The sequence below is a fragment of the Lissotriton vulgaris genome, chromosome 1_2 (genome assembly GCF_964263255.1).
Source record: "Lissotriton vulgaris chromosome 1_2, aLisVul1.2, whole genome shotgun sequence".
In the NCBI taxonomy this organism is placed as follows: Eukaryota; Metazoa; Chordata; class Amphibia; order Caudata; family Salamandridae; genus Lissotriton; species Lissotriton vulgaris.
Window position 1 is genome coordinate 91,116,849 of NC_141686.1, and position 18,829 is coordinate 91,135,677.

Consider the following 18,829-nt stretch of genomic DNA (forward strand, 5'->3'; position numbering starts at 1 on the left):
AATTTGAGCATCTTTTCCCATATGTTAGACATGGACCCTTGTGAGCGTAAGGTCCACTGCATCCGTAGCAGGTTCTAGGTTCGAATGATGGTTTATTCCTTGGTTCCCTCTTATCGGGGGCTTTGGCAGTGACAGTGTTTACCGGCTCTACTTTTACAGCATGTTGCAGCGCCGCCTCCATGTGAGCTGCCCGTACTTTAGATAGTTCTTTCTATCTGCCCATGGTAAGCATGTCTGCCAGCGACATGCTCAGGAATTGCAGAATATTTTCACGTAACTTCGTGGATGAACAGCCTTGAATAAATTGGGCTCTGATTTCATCAGCTGCATCTGGCAAAGTACATGTGCTAGCTAAGTCTCTCAGTCGCGCATAGAACGTGTTGACTGTCTCTTCTGGTTGCTGCCTGGCTTGACATAGCAGAAAATGCTCATAGTCTGGATTTGCTAGCTGTTCTAAATGAGCTGTAAGCGCTCTTTTCAGTGTGGCAAATGTGTGTGGTGGCCCTGCCTCGACCACCAATTTCCGCAACTTGTGAATAGCTGGCCTCCCTAAGTGCAATAGCATAGGATGCCTTCTCTCATCCTCCAGGTCAATAAAGCAAATTAGGTCTCCAAGTGCTCCACCCAGTCCTTCCACTTAGCTGCCTGGGCTGAGGGAGGGCCATCAAGTAGAAACGGTTCCACAGGGGGAATGGCAGACATGGCGCCGGTGTCGAGGTGCCAACTTCAGTAGGCGCTCTATATTCCACCCCCAGGTCCTGACTGCTGTGAGCTAAGAATATACCTTGGTCACTACATCTGGTTGTTGGTGTATGCTATCCAAAATGCACGTTTCCCCTTTTCTGGCCGTAATTCACTTGCCTTTATGGACTGGAGCCCACCCTGTGAGTCCTGCACCCTCTTCCTGGCTGCGTAGCAGTGTGTGGAGGTTCTGCTCTTTATTTCCCTTGCCACTGTGCAGGAAAAATAACCTGTCCTGGGCACTCACGATGGTCAGAGCGCCCTAGGCAGCCACCCACGTGCAGAAGCAGGCTAAAGCAGCTGTCTCTCACTCTATGTGCCGCTGCGTGCAGGAGCGGTCGCTCAGGCCTCCCCCACTGTAATCGGGAGAAGAGGCCATGCGCCTTTGCTCTGGGTGGGGCTGGCCGGCAAGAACCTGGTGCTGTACTCGATGCTGCAACCTCGCCGACAACGTGCGGGACTCACCTCCCAGGAGCACGCTGATCTCTCCTCGGGATGGATCACAGGCACTCTCACATCCCCTGCCGCACCCCCACACAGAGCGACAGACGGCCGGCGGGAAACACCAGTTGGGCGCGCAAGAACTTCCACAGCCACGGCCCCACACAGCAAAGGGCACTGCACCAGCGTAGGTTGCGAGATTCACCCGCTCGTTGCCAATTTGTTCTGTTCACTGTACATAGCTGTGAATGCTCTAGATAGAGACCTAACTTTATACAGCACAATAACCGACACGGACAAGGCTCATGTGGTGTTATACTTTTTCGGACTCGCAGCTTGCCGAGTCCCTTTATCTAAACTCTGCGTCCCTACGTCACAAATATGTTTATATATATTTATATAAATATAAACACATATGTATATGTGTTTATATAAATATATATATAATTAAATATTAGTGGAATATATTTAAAATGTTAACATATTTATTATTTACTACTGTAAACTCTATATTAAAAAATCTATATTTTGGTATATTTTTGTATGATATTAGTGTCAGCAATATTTACTTTCGTTTTTGTTTGTACTTACCATTATAAGGGGTGGTCGAATTGGCCTAATGGCTAGGGCGGTCGACCTCAAATCTGGGGAACCAGGTTTGAGTCTCAGCAAGGATGCACAACATCCTGGGCAAATCACTTAATCTCCCCGTGCTTAACAAAAATGAATGTGTCGTCATGTAACGCAATTGGTGCTCATGTACAGCGCTCTGATACCCAATACCTTTGGGTAAAGTTTGCGCTATATAAAACTTATATTATGGTAAATGATATTTTTGACCCAACACATTTAACAACAATATTGTTTACCACAATATTGTGTCAGTGATCCAACCAACGGTAAGCAATGAGCCTGCTGTAAGCCCCAGCAACTTCTTGGAAAGCCCACTATACGTCCTTTGCAACCAGATGGCTTGTGTTGACCGGTAGTCTCCACTTAAAAAAGAGGCATGATAAGAAAGACAGTCATTTGCTCAAGCCTCTGGATTTAAATTTAGATAAGGACAGTTTCTGCACCCCAAACTCTAAAGCTTCTACTAGCCAGCAAATAGCCCAAGTGGGGATGAAGGCTGCTGTCCACTTGAGTATGCAGCACATGCAGTCCAATGGAGAGTCGCTCAAACTGAAGATTTATTCTGAATACTCTGTAAGAAGCACCAGGTCAGCAGTTTGAGGGGACCCTCAGGATCGGGCCTCACTACTATTGCAAAAAGATAAAATACAGGCCAGTATCAGGACAACAATTAAAATAGCAGTGGTGGAGCAGGTGCAACGATTTGTCTTAGACTTTTGTGCGTACATTGTTTGTCCCTTAATTCCCTAAGGTACTTCCCACTGGTTGCCCCAAACCTCGTTAAAAGGACCTTGTTTTTACATGTTCACTGATTCAGGTCAAGAACAAGAATGGCTTTGCTCTTGGCTGCAGGTAATCGCCCCATAATTTGAAACATTGGACATCTTAACTCAAAAGCTTCAGCCCCTTTTTGTCTTCATTAGCAACATTACTGGGTACCACTTATTTTGGAAAGTGCGGTTTTGGCTTCCCAAACCCTGATGATCTACTCACCACACCACAACATTGCTTCCACCATGAACACAGGGTGATGAAGCCTGCTGGGACTCATGTTCCATCTTCCTCAGCCATTGGTCGTGAGCTAAAGATGTCTTTCTTTCCTCCGGAGTCTGTCATATCTTTTCTTGTTCATTAGACCCTTTCCCTCTAGCCATCAGTTGCTAAAACTTCCTACTGGCCTTTGTATCCCCTCTCTGCTCTTTTAGACTGAATTGGCGCATCAAAGGCACTCACTATAAGTAAAACTTCGGAAAGAAGTGTCTGAAAAAAATTTGCTAGAAATCCAATTGTGATAATTAAAGAAAGCTAAAGATTTACTGATTTTGCAGGCCAGAGAAATAGGATACTTTGGGCTTGTAGTGAGGGCAGGGCTCTACTTGCACACATTGCTATGTTAGCTTAAACGTTTTAGAAGGGAAACGCCATTTTGTCACTTTGCTACTTTTGCACACGACACTATAGGTAGCTGTTGTCGTAAGTTAAACTGCTTGAATTGCTTCACATGAGAACAGTCTGTTTTTCACATCCCTAGACTCACACCGCAACCTTAGTCTGTACATTGTGTAGCAAAGTCTTCAAGGTCAGAATAACAATGTATGCTGTGATTCATGATGACCAGCCCACACTCTAGACATAACACGCACACAGCTGCACCCAACTGAAATCCTAGTGCTTTAATATTGCATTGCATGCATGATTCGAGCACTTGGAAGAAATATATATTTTCCATAGACCAAGAGCTTTGCTGATCCTGAGATGTGATTCACCTCTGCTGATCTTGGAGGTATGGGGTTCCCCATTTAAGCCTAAGAGACCTTCTATTATTATAAAACCTAGTTCCTAGCAGGGGAGGGTGGTACACAAGGCGCTATAGGACCTGATTCCACTATCATTGTAACATGATTTCTCCTTTGTGTTTTATGGAATTGTAACAATGCTACAATGCTGACTGTTTTCTTTCTGATCATATGCCTGCTTATGTTAGCCAAAATACTGCATCTTAGAGCACATAGTTAAAAATAAACATTTTAAACTTTACAGTGTCACTGTTACTCACGTTGTGGACTGGTATAAGAATAAAACAAAAGAGTGTTCTTGATTCCCACCATTCCTGAGAGTACTGTAAGTCGCATGTCCTGGGTTGTCTAATCATTGGTAGCTTTGCTCTAGGTCGAAGAGCTAATGAGACACTGATGCTAGTCGGATAAGAGTTCTGGGTTCTGAGGTGAGTTTTTTGGTACACCACAATTCACTGAGGTCCTGTTTCCCTGCACATAGTTTTGTGCCTGAGCAGAATGCTGGTAATATGGTGCACCTAACGCTTGGTCTTATATTTGAGACGCTTGTGTAGTGCTTAAATCAGTCCACAACACCCTCACTCCTGTTTCCGGTTGACAGCAGTGACAGATTAACCTACCTATATGGATAAAAGTATAGGTTCATTCAAGCTTGATATTTTAAAAAGGTTCGTACATTGAATTACTACCCGTTTGTGCTACTTCTTATACAGATTGTTTTGCATCTACTGTGTCTTCGTGGGTGATGTTGATATCGCCCGCATAGTCGGGTGCCCCTTTGCAATCATTTACGATTGTTTGGGATGCCCGTTGAAGGCTTGGCGGGACTTTTCATGGTGAGTGCAGATGCTATACACCCATTTAAGCTATTATACTTATGGGTCACCTTTCCTGCTGTGAATGCGGATGATGGTACGTTCCACACTTACACTCACACTGTCGTAACTGCTGTGTATACACCATATAGGACACAGGAGATTCCGATTTCAGCTTGGCAGAATCATGTTGCGTTTAATGGCGCATTTCCCCAGCAAGTAGGTGCGGTTCGGTTGGGTCCCTTGTCAATTCCTGGGGCCACTTGGCCTGTTCTGGCAGGGTTTACTCCGCATCCACGTTACATGACAGTCCCTGTAGCTGACTTACGAGTCCTTTATGCCTATGTTGTAGGGGTGCTTAGGGCTTTAGTGTAATACATTTCACGCAACATCCAGGTGGGGGCACCTGGTGCTGCGGGGCAACCAGTTGGTTCAGCCGGGATGAAAATGAGTCCCGTCATGGTTAATTTGGTTATGGGCAAGCACTCCCTAGATAAGGACGAGATGCTTTTTTGGCTTGCCGAAAAAATTGACCAACTGGAAGCAGTATTTCCTAATACGACTCCTGTGGAAAGAAACAAGATTCTGACCATAAGTTTGCAGAAAGACTTAGTACCGGAGGTGACAGATTGTGAAAACTGGGGTAAACTATTTGCAGCAGTCTATGTGAAGTGCTTCGGCACACCGTCTATGACTGTTCTGCCCTCCATGATCAAACGTGTTCAGGATCAATACAGTCCAGAGGCGGCTGTTGAGTCAAGGGGGATGCGGTTAACTTTCAGGTGTCTAATGCTTTGCACGATGTCCCCGATGCCGATCAGCCGCTGCAGTTACCAAAAATTATTGCGGAGTCTTATAAGACCATTGGCCTCAATAGTTTGAGTGTTAAGCCTTTTGTTGAAACAACATCACAACTGCAAACTCAGATGGCAAAGTCTACTAAATACGACCGTCCAGTTTTTCCTAAACAAAATTGGAAAAGCAAAAAGCAGAGGAAAAAGCAACAGAAACAAGGGTCGCGTCCTGCGTCACCAATACCAGTGTCTACTGAGCGCACATATGATTTGCGCGACCTCGCGAGAATTAGGTCTCCTGATAGATTTCAGGTTCCTGATCACTGTTCTTCTCATTCTTCACAGGAAACATCGGTCTCACAATCTGGTGGAGGAGAACGCGGCAGAGGTCGGGGTGCCCCACAAGGACGTGAGCAGGCCCGCCCGGCTGCTGGCAAAGGCAAGCAGGACGACTTTCAACGTCAAAGACCTCAGTTTCAGAAAAAGAAAGTTGCTGCAAGGTGTGCCACAGATAGTGAGAACGCAGCTTCAGAACAAGACATGAGCACTAACGCTGCTAGACGGCGCAGCAGAGATTACAGTAGTGCGGCAAGCACTGCGTCCGTATCTGAAGGCAACAGCAACTGAAACGTTTGTCACTGTAGAGACAGCTGACACTAGAGTGGCTCCCCCTGACTGACTATATGAAATAGTCCTTTTAATTGTGGGTGACATACAGCGTAAAATAAAAGGGGTATTTTGGGAAAATCTAACTTCCTCATATGACATTTTGTTAGAGGAGACAGACTGCCCCCCACCTTTCGTTTTGGCCGCTCCGAAAGGGGAGGAGGTAATCCTCACTAGTTTTGCACACACGTTGCCCAAGAAGCAGGGGCAGAATTTTGCAGCAGAGTGGGCTCTGGTGCTTGCGCTAGCTTTGTTCCGTACTCAGGTAGGGTGGGATAAGCTTTCACCCGGACACGAGATTCCACTGCGGTCGATGCCACAGCCACAACCCCAATATTCCATGCGGCGTGAAGCAAAAGCTCCCGTTGCAGAAATCCTTGAACAATTGAAATATATAGGTGTAATTCAAACATGTGTGTCTCCCATGAATAATCCTTTATTCACTGTGACCAAGCCTGATGGGTCGTATCGCCTAGTTTTGGATTACCAGCATTTGAACTCTCATTGTTGGACGTGCTCAGTACAGAATACCCACCGTTCTGCCCTGGTCGATAGTCTCATGAGAAAAAGGTTTAAAACCACATTGACATTTCCAATGGCTTTTTTAGCCATAACCTGTCCTCGATTAGTAGTCAATGGACAGCCTTTACCTCGGGTGGAAAACAAAGACAGTTCAAAAGGTTAGCCATGGACTACAAGAACAGCCCAGGCGTCTTTGCCGCTCATGTGGTCTCTCTATTAGAGAGACTCGACCCTGATGCATACTCGTACGTTGATGATATATATCTCACTGATGACAATTGTGGCCGCATCTGTGTCGCGTTGAACGCATCATTGTTATGTTTGCGGAATTCAGTTGCAAATTTTAACTTTGCAACTTCACTGACGTCTCCGGATGTCACGTTTATTTTTGACACCTCATTGCAGACACAGTGGTTCTTACAGTATGAATTTGTTCATACTGCTCCTCTGTCCTTGCGCCCGCTTGAGGATTACCATTGTATCATTTACACTGATGGTTCGGCGCAACCGGCGGTGGAATCTAAGCATGCTTATTCAGCAGCCTGCGCAATAGTGGTTGGTACCATGGTGGATGGTGAATTCAAGTCTGATGTTGTCCATCCACAGACATTAGGGGACTGTACCGCCCAATTGGCAGAGCTACACGCGCTGGTGCTCGCACTAGAGTAGGCTGACCATCGTGTGACTACTCTAATTGTAAGTGATTCTTACTACTGTGTTCAGTCTTTCAACGACAATTTATTCTTTTGGACTCAGAATGACTATCGTGATTCCAAAGTTAGCACGATCAAACACAAAATGCTTTGGGTTAGAGTTGCAGAACTTAAGGAGCGTCTGCCTCGTAAATGTAATTCATACGCTTGGTCACCAGCGCATAGGAGTACACACTGTTGGCAACAGTCTTGCTGACAAAGCAGCAAAGACAGCAGTAGCAACATATTTAGTGGCCGAAGTTACAAGGTCCAAAAGTAAGATTGATGCTGACATCTTGGCAGCTGTTGCTGCAACAGAGAAGAGAGGTGATTACCCTAGAGGTTTCCCTTCTAAATACTCTTATCATTTAAGTCCTGATAAAGTTCCCTACGTGATAATTAACAACGTTAGTGACAGATTGATTCCCAACGCGGACCGCAAGCTTTCCTTGATAATAGCCGCTCACGAGGGCATGGCCTCGGCGCATGCTGGCGTTTCAGCGACTGTCTCTATCTTGCAGAAATGTTACTGGTGGCACGGATTTACAAACAGACTCGCAATTTTGTCCTTACTTGTGAAATGTGCCAGCAGACTAAACCTTCGACTGCTGCGTGTCCACCACAAACACAGTTGTACATATCTAATAAACCACTTGGGTGTGTTTATTTAGATCACTGCGGTCCTTTCTCCTCAGATACTGCATATAAGTTTATCTTAGTTGCAGTGGGTTAGTGCACACACTTCCTAAGGGTCTGGCCACAACGCAGTGCTGATGCTCGAATTGTCATCGGGATTTGCGTGTCTTTGTAGGAATTTTCGCATATGGCACCCTTCATTCTGACCAAGGCCCGGCATTCTCCTTTAAGGCGTACAAAGAAGCCATGAGGTCTTTGGGGGTGCAGGTCAAATTTTTGTCTCGATATAGGCCTGAGGGCAATTCTATTGTGGAGCGGATCAACCTTGATTTAAAGCAATCCTTCACAGTTAGGGTTTTAGGTACTGGCAGGAACTGGTTGGCCCATTTGTATAGCGTACAACGTGTACTTAATAATCTCCCTAGAAGGTCTCTGAGTGGGCGTACCCCATACAAAATGCTCTTTGGCATAAAAATGTTTGTCACAGACCTTGAGGGTCTAGACATGGCGGCGTCAGCCGTCCCCTTCGACGTAGATGATAATTCTGCTGTATTACAGAACCTACAAAAGACTCAAGACAGTTTTGCAAAGGAACATTTGCCCTCCACAACTGATGCTGCACTTCAGATTCCAGTAGTTGGCTGGCTACCATGAGTCGGTGACCTGGTCCGTGAGAAGGTGTAAAACAAGAAGGAGTTCAGAACCTCTTATCGTGCACCTGTTCCAGTGATTGGCGTGCAGGGTACAAGAACAGTCATTTTACCTCCACTTCCTGGTCGCAAGGAATACAGGTACATCTCCATTGACAATGTCAAATTTTAACTAGTGGCCGATTCTTCTTAGTATGACTCCAGCGGTCTCTTGTCCACCAATGCTGAGAAATTCTGTTTTGGCTAGAGTTAACACCAACAAGCCTGACATTGCCATCGAGATCACTACAGTTACTAATCCTTTATTGAATCCACTGGCTGGTGATCCCCAAGAAGATACTGAGTATACGTATCCCACGGATGTGTCATTGCCTGGTGTACAGACAACTGCTCTTGATCAGTCGCGTTTTTCATTCGACTCAGACTCAATAACATCAATAGCTCCATCGAAAATTTCTATTTTTTTAGTTTGGTTTTAAAAACATTTTTTTTAATTTTTTTAAATTTTTGAAAACCTTTATTGCAAAAGAGCACACAGCTATTCAGCCTAACATCCCGGAGGCAAGGCAGCATAGTAGTCGGAGCATGGTAGTGCAAAACAGTTACGTAAGGAAAATATAGGTTTGTTTTATTTTTTAAAACAATAAGAAGAAAGAAGACGCCAACTGGCGCCGAAAAGTAGCAATGGGATGGAGAGTGCAGCAAGGATTAGGAAGCCGGGAGGAGAGAGAGAGCAACGGTTCAGAGATACAGGAGAGTAGAGGATGATAGGAGGGGGGAGGAAAAACAGGATCAATCAGTCATCGTACACAGTCGGAGTCATAGGTTACGGTGACAATCGTTCGTCCAAAGAAACAGGCTCAGGTGGCAGACATACATCCCCTCGGTAGGAGTTCCAGGCACCCCACACCTTATTCCATTTGTTAGGTTTACCCCTGGCAACATAGACCGTTTTCTCCCGGAACATACACCAATCCATGTTGGCTTTCCATTGTACCACAAGGGGCGCCGTAGTGGCACCCCACCTCTGAGCAATGTCTCTCTTGGCCACCATATTGCCTAAGGTCACCCACTGGGTCTGGGCCGTGTTGTGATCAGTCGGCTCCCAAGTGTTGAGGAGACACCTACGAGCCTCCGCCGTGGTCTCTATTCCAGACACTTCACTCATGACCCTGTGGATTCTTCTCCAGTAGGAAGCTATGGCGGGGCATTCCCATAGGATGTGCAAGAAAGTGGCGAGGGCGCCACAGCCTCGACGACAAAGTCCGTCGGGCGAAAAACCCATGTGTACAAGGCGGGGGCCAGTGACGTATACCCTGTGTAAGATCTTAAATTGGACCAATCGAAGACGGGAAGAAATGGCAACCTCCTTAGGGGAGGACACTGCGCTCTGCCAGTCCTCCTCATCAATTTCCAGGCCATCCCTCACCCACTGGTCACGCAACCCAAGGAGAAGATCAGTGCGGACATTAATTAGTTTTTTGTAGGACAATGAGATAGCGCTGTCAGGCATATGGCCGTTCAGCACTCTGTCCTCCAACGGTGAGCTCTCCGGGACAGCCTCGCCGGGAGGCATGGCAGAAAGCAAAGCGTGTCTCAGCTGGGCGTATCGGAAGAACTCCGAGTCACCCAGCTGGTACTCAGTCCGTAACTGGGGGAAGGTCTTGATAGTCCCTTTGGAAATCATGTCATCAACTCTAGAGATGCCAATGAGGTCCCATTTGTCAAAGCCCTTGGTGTGCCATAGTTTGCCCAAAATGTCGGACTCATACAAAGGAGTGAATCTGGTCAGTCTGCCCTGCCATCCCTGCGCCTTAGTGATCGTACGCCAAATAGAGATTGCCGTCCTCGTCGGACCGGACATACGCCGGTCAAGGGATCTGGAGTACAGTGCTCGGTAATAGTTACCACCACCCAGGAGCCACCTGTCCATGGCGTAGCCGGGGCTATTTACCGGGCCATAAAACCCGTGATTGAGGGCTGCAAGCTGGGAGGCCCAGTAGTACCTGAGTACATCCGGCAGCGCTATGCCTCCGTCATACCACGGGAGCGTAAGCTTCGTGACCGCCACCCGGGGCCGACCGTCCCAGAGCAGGGCCCGCTGGAGACCCTCGATTTCCCTAAAGTATCGGGCCGGCACCGGATCTTGGGTGTTTTGTAAGGCGTATAGGAACCTGGGCAAGGACATCATTTTAAACAGGGCCGCTCGGCCAAGCAGGGAGAGCGGGAGCTTATGCCAGCCCTCCACGTCACGTCGAAGACGCTGTAGTGGGGGGAGCAAGTTCTGGTCGTATCGAACCTTCGGGTTCCCAGAGATGTAGATCCCTAGGTACTTGAAGCCCTGTGTAGCCACCTGAATATTGCAGCCTCTGGGGAGGCGCGGTGTGTCCCCCTTCAAAACATAGAGGGAGGACTTGGCCCAGTTGATAATCAGGCCAGAGTATCTCCCAAATTGTCTAAGAACGTCACAGGCTACAATGAGAGACTTGAACGGGGAAGTCAGGTAAAGGAGAATGTCGTCCGCGTACAGGGAGATACGGTCCTCGAAGTCGGGTGCCCAGGTGATACCATGGAGGTCGGGGTGGCATCGCAGCATGGCCGCAAGAGGTTCGAGAGCCAGAGCAAAAAGGAGAGGCGACAGGGGGCAGCCCTGCCTGGTGCCTCTATGAAGGGCAAAGGACGTCGACAGACGGCCGTTAACTGATACATTAGCCATAGGGCTAGCGTAGAGAAGTTTTACCCAGCTAAGAAATACCGGACCGAAGCCGAGCTTAGCTAACACTGCCCAGAGGTAGTTCCACTCTAGGGAGTCAAACGCCATAGTGGCATCAAGAGATGCCAGCACTGCCGGCTCCGCAAGAGTGTGCGCCCTGGCTAGGGCGCCATGGAGTCTTCTCAAATTGAGGGCAGTGTTGCGGTGTGGAATAAAGCCCGACTGATCCGGGTGCACCAAGTCGCCAATGACCCCAACCAGTCGGTTGGCAAGCAATTTGGCGAGTACCTTGGGTTCGGCGTTCAGGAGGGAAATGGGCCGGTATGACCGACACACATCCCTCGGTTTACCTTCCTTGTGGATGACCACAATGGTGGCCAGTCTCTGGTCAAGGGGAAGAACGCCGGCGTCTCGCGCCTCCAGGAACATAGTACGGAGGTGCGGGGAGACCACATCAGGCCGTATCTTGTAGAGCTCAGCCGGGATGCCATTGGGACCCGGCGCCTTGCCTGATCTCAAGGAGCGGATCGCGAGGGCGATCTCGTCGGCAGATATGTCTCTGTCCAAATCATCGCGGTCCGCCTCAGAGAGACAGGGAAGATCTACGGTCAGGAGAAGCTCTGCCGAGTCAGCCTCGGAGCAGTCAGATGTGGAGGTGTAAACACCTCTAAAATAATCGGCGAAGGACTCGGCAATGGCACTGGGGTCAGTGACAGGGTTCCCGTCTACCCCCAGGATCTCAGGTACCACACGACTGGCCATCTACCTCCTGTCCAACCAGGCCAACAGCCTGCCAGCCTTGTCACCCACATCATAGATACGGCCTTGTTGGTCCCTAGCCAAGGTCTGGGCGGCATTCGTAGCAAGATCTCGATATTCCAGTTTCTTCAGAGAGAGCGCATGGAGGAGGTCAGGGGAAGGTTCGGGGCCCAACTGAGCGTCGAGGTTTAAAATCTCTTCCTCAATGCAAAGTAGGTCGGCATCCCTATTCCTACGTGCCTCCGCTATTAAAGTGAATGCCTCGCCCCTTAAAACGGCCTTGAATGCCTCCCACAGGGTCGCAGCTGATCCAACTGAACCCTCGTTTTCGGAAAAGTAAAGGTCTATAGCCTTGGCCAGGAGAGCGCGGGTCTTTGGGTTACGAAAGTACCAGGGATTGACCGTAGCCGGTCGCTCCGACAGGACGATGTCAAAGTCAAAGGAGACCATTAGCGGCGAGTGGTCAGGAACCCCTCGCGCCAGGAAGCGGGCTTCGGACACAGCCGTAGCGTGAGCTGCCAAGGTAAGAATGTAGTCTATGCGGGACAGGCTGCCATGCGCACCGGACAGGAAGGAGAACTGACGAAGCGCAGGGTGTAGGAGTCTCCAGCTATCCACAAGGCCCAATGATTCTATGAACGAGGGCAACCACAGTTGGGAGGTACGAAGGTCTCTAGACGGGTGTCGGTCCAGGGAGCCAGAGCAGACTGAGTTGAAATCACCCCCGACAATCAGCAAACCATCGGGCAGGGCTAAAATGGCGCCACCAAGGTCCTGGAAGGTACTGGTCTGTAGGCCAGGCGGGACGTAAACTGAAAGTAGGATGAGGGCCCGCCCCTCCCACCGCCCAGCCACCGCTGCGTAGCGCCCTCTATCATCTATCGTGGTGACGTCGATCTCCAACGGAAGGGATGTCCGGACAAGGACGCCCGCCCCCCGAGACCCCGAAGAGAACCCCGAGTGTGCCACCATCTTGTACCCCTTGCGATTGAGCGCTTTGCATGAGTTCCCAATCAAGTGTGTTTCCTGTAGAAAAACCACATCAGGCATGTGACGCCTAAGCATTTGAAGCACAATCCCCCTTTTGATTCGGTCACCCAACCCATTAACATTCCAACTGACCACTTTCAATTTCCTACCCCCCATCATCGTGCCTCCCTCCCCCGCCAGTCCCAAAAAACTCCTGCTGAAACAAGGATGCAACAATATACTCAATCCATTGCCGAAAGAAAGAAAACAAGAACACACAAAGAAACAATGAAAATCGTCCAAACACACCCCCCACCCTGCACCCCTGCATCAGACTAAAAAGCCCCCCCAACCAGCAGTGTGCCTGTCGCCCCATTAACTAGTCTACAAAAAGCCCCAAAAGGAGTGAGGATTCCCCGCGAACACCTCCCGCCGCCCTCCATGAAACAACAGGAGATCCAATTTCTATTACACTGGAAAAAGGACGAAAGTCACTTATTGCAGGACCACCAACCGCCATCGTCCTCGTAGTAGAGCCAAGTCTCACAAATCAGATCCACCAACAGCGCCCCTTTCGCTGTCCTCCCGGCCATCGCTACGCTGTGGTAGAGTGTCCAGCCATTCGCTGACGTTGTCCGGAAAGTCAAAAAACAAAGCACGGCCATCATGTTCAATCCGAAGCTTGGCCGGGAACATCTTCGAATACTTGAGACCCATGTCCCGCAGCCGCCGTTTCACGCCCGCATAGCTCTGGCGTTGCCGCTGGACCGCCTTGGTAAAGTCAGGATAGAAGTGCCCCTCAGAGTTCTGGAACTGTAGCGGTCCGTGCCTCCTGGACGCCTGTAAAATTGCGTCCCGATCCCTGAAGTTGAGGAACCTGGCAATGATGGGTCTAGGTGCCACACCCGACTTCGGTGGGCCACCTGGTACACGATGTGCTCTCTCCACCGAGAAGAATTTGCTCAGCCCGGGGGGAGTAAGATGGTTCTGTATCAGGTCCTCAACGAACATGTCAGCCGATGCCTCCTCTGACCCTTCCGGAACGCCAATGATGCGGACATTCTGCCGCCTGGCACGACCTTCAAAGTCGTCCAGCCTCCTGGAGAATTGGTCAGAAGTGAGCCGTAGGGTCCGGACCTCGGTTTGCAGGTCCGAGACGTCGGTGGTGAGGCTCAAAGTTTTTAGGTCCAACGATTTCACCCGATCGTTGGTTTTACCCAGGTCGGCTCTGATAAGGGTGAGATCCACTGCCAACGTGTCCACCTTGTGGGTCAAAACCTCGTGTTGCTTCTGTAATTCGGCTTGTATGCCCGAGATGGCCCCTATAATGTCACTAAGGGTGGGCTCGGACCCATCGGGCGAGCCCGAAGAGGAGAGGTCCTTAGTGGAGGCCCCCGGTGCAGGCGAGGTGCGCAGCTGAGCATCTCTATCAATCCTGTTCTGCTGCACTTGGGACTTGCCACGAACGCCTTTGTTCGACGTCTTGTCCGGGTCGCCCTTGCCCGCCATGTTGGGTCCGATGAGGGCGAGGGGCCACCTCACACAGTTCCGAGCCTTAGATATATCGAGCCGAGGTTGTAGGCCAGATGCTCAGCGCAAGCTAGTGGTATGAGACACTGCAGGATCGTAGCTTCCGCCAGTGGGGATCACCACCCAGCACTACGCATCTCTGTCTTGCGGAGTGGCGGAGACCGAGGAGACAATGGCGCTTCCTTGGCAAGGGGTATCACTCGACGTAGCTCAGCGTAGGAACCACCGATTCGGAAGCGGGAGGCAGGTACCGCATCAGCGACCCGCCAGCAATCAGAATCCACCTACGGGGAACAGGATTTCAAGCAGGATTATTGCGGAGGGCCGGAGGGTCCACGGAGCTCCGAGCCTACGCGGCCATCTTGTCTGCCCGCGAAGCTCCTCCTCCTTAAAAACATTTTTTAATTCCCCCTTGGACTTACATCTGGCTAGTGCTTTTGTCCATTTTTTTTGTTCATGTTGATTGGATTTGTAGTAATGTTTTTTCGTCTTGTTAATGGACATTATCCTAAATAAAGGTCTTCAATTAGATTAACTGATGGAACTTTGGCACCCCACTCCTCATCTCACATCATGAAGAGAGACCAGACTTTTGTTAACATCACTGCCTGGCCAGCGTTAGATGGGATTGTTTGGGATGCTGTTACATTTCAAATACATGGCCCAACAGAGGTGATCAATGTCCCCAATGTACTTCGTGGATATAGTAAAACTAAATATATGCTCTGCTGATTGGGATATTCAGGCTGTTGAGGCCCTTTTTTCTGATTTGAAATATTATGCTGCATTTGATGCTGAAGATTTGTATTTAGATTCTGCTAATTATGCAAACCTATTCTGCAATCAGCACTATGGCAATCATTTTCTGCATAAAGCAATTACATTCATATGGCTGAGATACCCGCCACCCCCTCTCAACCCAAATCCCCAAGGATGGGAAGACGGAAACGGTTCTGAACTTTTGGAAGGCGGGAGGGAGTTACCCTTCCCGGCCGTATTTATTAAAATATGAAACAAAATTAAAACATTAAAATAACAGTTTCATATCATGTACAATTTCATTTATACAGTACGATGTTCTTGGCTGACCTTAACACATCTCTAATACAAAGGTTCTCCTAGCCGATACTAAACATCCTGCAAATACATTTCTGAACATTGAAATTGTACATCCTAACGTTACGGGCCAACGGCAAGGTCGTAACCGGTGTCAGATCCCCAATACCAATTCCCCCCTCACTTGTGAGGGGCGGGCGCACAGAGGACTGTACCTCTGTGCCAACTTCCAATTTCCCTTGCCTTAGCGGGGGCCCCCTGTTAACTCGACGCCATCTTAGTGGTCGTCCGAGGACTCGTGTGAGGTGTCTAGAAGGTAGCGTAGACCCCCCTCCCACCCCACACAACTTACCACACCTGCCGTCGCAGATGTCGGGCCCCGGGAAATTCCGAGGAGGGGTCCGTAGCCCCTCCTCCCCAGTGAAGGGGCCTATGGCCGCCTTCCCTTTCGGCGTCCCATCCTTAGATGGGACCGCCTCCCGTTTGAGGGGCCAATGGCCGCCTCCCCCCGGGCGCTCCCATCCGTAATGGGTGACGCCCAAACCTCTAGGGATCTTCCAATTACTGCTCACCGATCATGACCTTACCGCCCGACCAGAAATAAATACGACATTTTGAACTAAGCTAACAAAAAGGAAATTATTACATCAAACGATTTCACGTAGAACTCTACTGAGCATCACCATTAAATTTATTCGCAAACATTTCTGCTAAGAAAACATGTTAAAAACGAAAATCATCCTTTATTACACCACACATTATCAACTTTATTCCAAGACAACCTGTAAGAGAAACCAATTCACGTCAATCAATTTTATTCCAACAAATCGCTGTCAACAGGGGCTGGTGGGTGGGTCAAAATTGGCTCTTCGTTCCGTCTCGAGCTCACGTGCAACGCGGGGGTGCAGCTTCAGAGCACAGGAACAAGAGGATGCTTCCTTGGCTTGTCGCTCCTTTTATCCTTCTTCGGGCGGGCGTAGACACTCCTCCAATCCGCCCCCCCGGGCGTGGCTGGCGGTGTTGGTGTCTAGGACAACCCCTTCTTGGGCGGGAAAAGGCGCGCCCCAGCTACGCCGCTTCGGGCATACCAGCCGGGACACGCCTCCCGCCCAAAATGGTTTCCCGGGGAGATCGGGGTACTCCACCATACGTTCGGGGGGACCGAGTGGTCGCCCCTTTCCATATGGCTGAGATACCCGCCACCCCCTCTCAACACAAATCCCCAAGGATGGGAAGACGGAAACGGTTCTGAACTTTTGGAAGGCGGGAGGGAGTTACCCTTCCCGGCCGTATTTATTAAAATATGAAACAAAATTAAAACATTAAAATAACAGTTTCATATCATGTACAATTTCATTTATAAAGTACGATGTTCTTGGCTGACCTTAACACATCTCTAATACAAAGGTTCTCCTAGCCGATACTAAACATCCTGCAAATGCATTTCTGAACATTGAAATTGTACATCCTAACGTTACGGGCCAACGGCAATGTCGTAACCGGTGTCAGATCCCCAATACCAATTCCCCCCTCACTTGTGAGGGGCGGGCGCACAGAGGACTGTACCTCTGTGCCAACTTCCAATTTCCCTTGCCTTAGCGGGGGCCCCCTGTTAACTCGACGCCATCTTAGTGGTCGTCCGAGGACTCGTGTGAGGTGTCTAGAAGGTAGCGTAGACCCCCCTCCCACCCCACACAACTTACCACACCTGCCGTCGCAGATGTCCGGGCCCCGGGAAATTCCGAGGAGGGGTCCGTAGCCCCTCCTCCCCAGTGAAGGGGCCTATGGCCGCCTTCCCTTTCGGCGTCCCATCCTTAGATGGGACCGCCTCCCGTTTGAGGGGCCAATGTCCGCCTCCCCCCGGGCGCTCCCATCCGTAATGGGTGACGCCCAAACCTCTAGGGATCTTCCAATTACTGCTCACCGATCATGACCTTACCGCCACAGGCCCGGATAGTTGACCGGCTATCCGGACCCCCCACAAAACTCCTACTTAAAGGTCATGGCTACAAATTCTTCAACCAAGCTATGAAGTCTCCTATGAGTAAATCATTCCCCACCCGGGACAAATGAACCCCCGTCCTCCAGATACATCTGATCCCCCCTGATACACCCATGCGGAATAGAATGCAATGTATTTGTACGAAACAATCTACCAAGTTTGTTATTTACTTTCTTCACAGAATGATTTAAAGCAGACACAGAATTAGCCCCCCGCCACACCTTCCGTGGGATCATGTGGGACCATGCAATTGTGCACCCAGGGACCCTTTTTGCCAACCAACTTACAGTGGATAATATTACCTGGTCACCAAATCATTGCCCCCAAGATGCACTATGAGTATAGATGGCGGTGACCTCGTCCGCCCTAACAAACCCTCCATAAAATCCTGAAACTGGTCAATACAGAGCCCGCCCCTTCCGTAGAAGGTCACCCTGTACCCGTATTCCCCAGCCATGTGAATCATGTCACCTGCTTTGAATACGTCTGCGGCACACCTCACGTATGAGTGTCCCACGACCCACACCACTCTGTCCACAGCCGGTGTCCTTTGACCGCTGGTCCCCTGGTGTCGGGTCGACTGCACAGTCTGCCCCGCCTCGTAAGCTTGCGAAACTGTAAAACCAAACAAAAACAAGAAGCGTGAGTTCATGATATTAGCTTCACAACATGTGCAACCGCACGTACCGTTTATAACAGTTCGAGGACCAACGCCCCAACTGTTTTACTTTATCAACACTCAGACCCCTGGCTGTGGCCTCAGTAGCAGCCCCTATCCTGAAGGAATGGGTCCCAAACTCGCACGGGTTCAAGCCTGCGGCTGTAATCGCCATCGCCAGCACCCGTTGGAACTGAAACCTCGTCAGTGGGGTGGCGTCGGCGTGCCTCAGTAAGCTTCCCCCCCATGCTGCCGCCCTCTGCGCCAAATATTCCTCAACGCAGGCTACCGGGCACATGGGCGATCCGGGAATCCGGTGGACTACTACACAATCCCCGTTCGCTCCCTGATCGGTCTTGGACCTGGTAAACGAGACCACCATTGATTCCCCTTTAATTCGGATGTGCTCTCGGCACAGTCCCCCCCCCGTATCCTGCTTGTTCCTTGCTACCAGCTCGCTTATCCTCATAGCCCCATGGAATGCTAGTGAAAAAGCGGCTCTAAATAGTACTGTCTCAGATTGAGATGAACATGTTGCAGGGAGTACTGACATCAAGAGGGCCAACCTTTCCAGACCTATCGGGTGCCTGTCGTCCACTCTGCGACCCTCAAGGCGTTGCCACCCTCGCAGCGCCTTCTGAACCACAAAAGACGCTGTGGGGTCCTGGATACCATGGGCCCGTGCCATGAAAGAAATAGCGGCCCGGTGCCTCTGTGCCGTGGCTGCTGATTTGCCTGCCTGATGTAAGGATAACA